We start from the raw sequence: 318 nt of genomic DNA on the forward strand, positions 1-318 counted from the left end.
CCGGGCTGATGGCGGTCCTGCCGCCGAGCCCCACGCCTGCCACCTCACCGGACCCACGCACGGGGCTGCGCAGCCCTGCCCTAAGAAGAGCCCATGCGTACGGACCGGTGGAAGCCGCTTTTATTTACACAAAGGGATCACATGCTGAACAAGGAAACCAGTGCCACTAACGTACCCGTAACAGCAGAGTCTGTGCTTTATTCACAGGACAAAGGATCGGTACAACAGGGTTCCTCGACTCCTTTTTCAAGCAGATACATCTCTCTGACTGCGTGGTTACGCTGCGCTGAAGTGACAGAAGGCAAAGTGGAGCGGCCG

This window comes from Eurypyga helias, unplaced genomic scaffold (genome assembly GCF_000690775.1).
Source record: "Eurypyga helias isolate BGI_N326 unplaced genomic scaffold, ASM69077v1 scaffold22466, whole genome shotgun sequence".
Lineage (NCBI taxonomy): Eukaryota > Metazoa > Chordata > Aves > Eurypygiformes > Eurypygidae > Eurypyga > Eurypyga helias.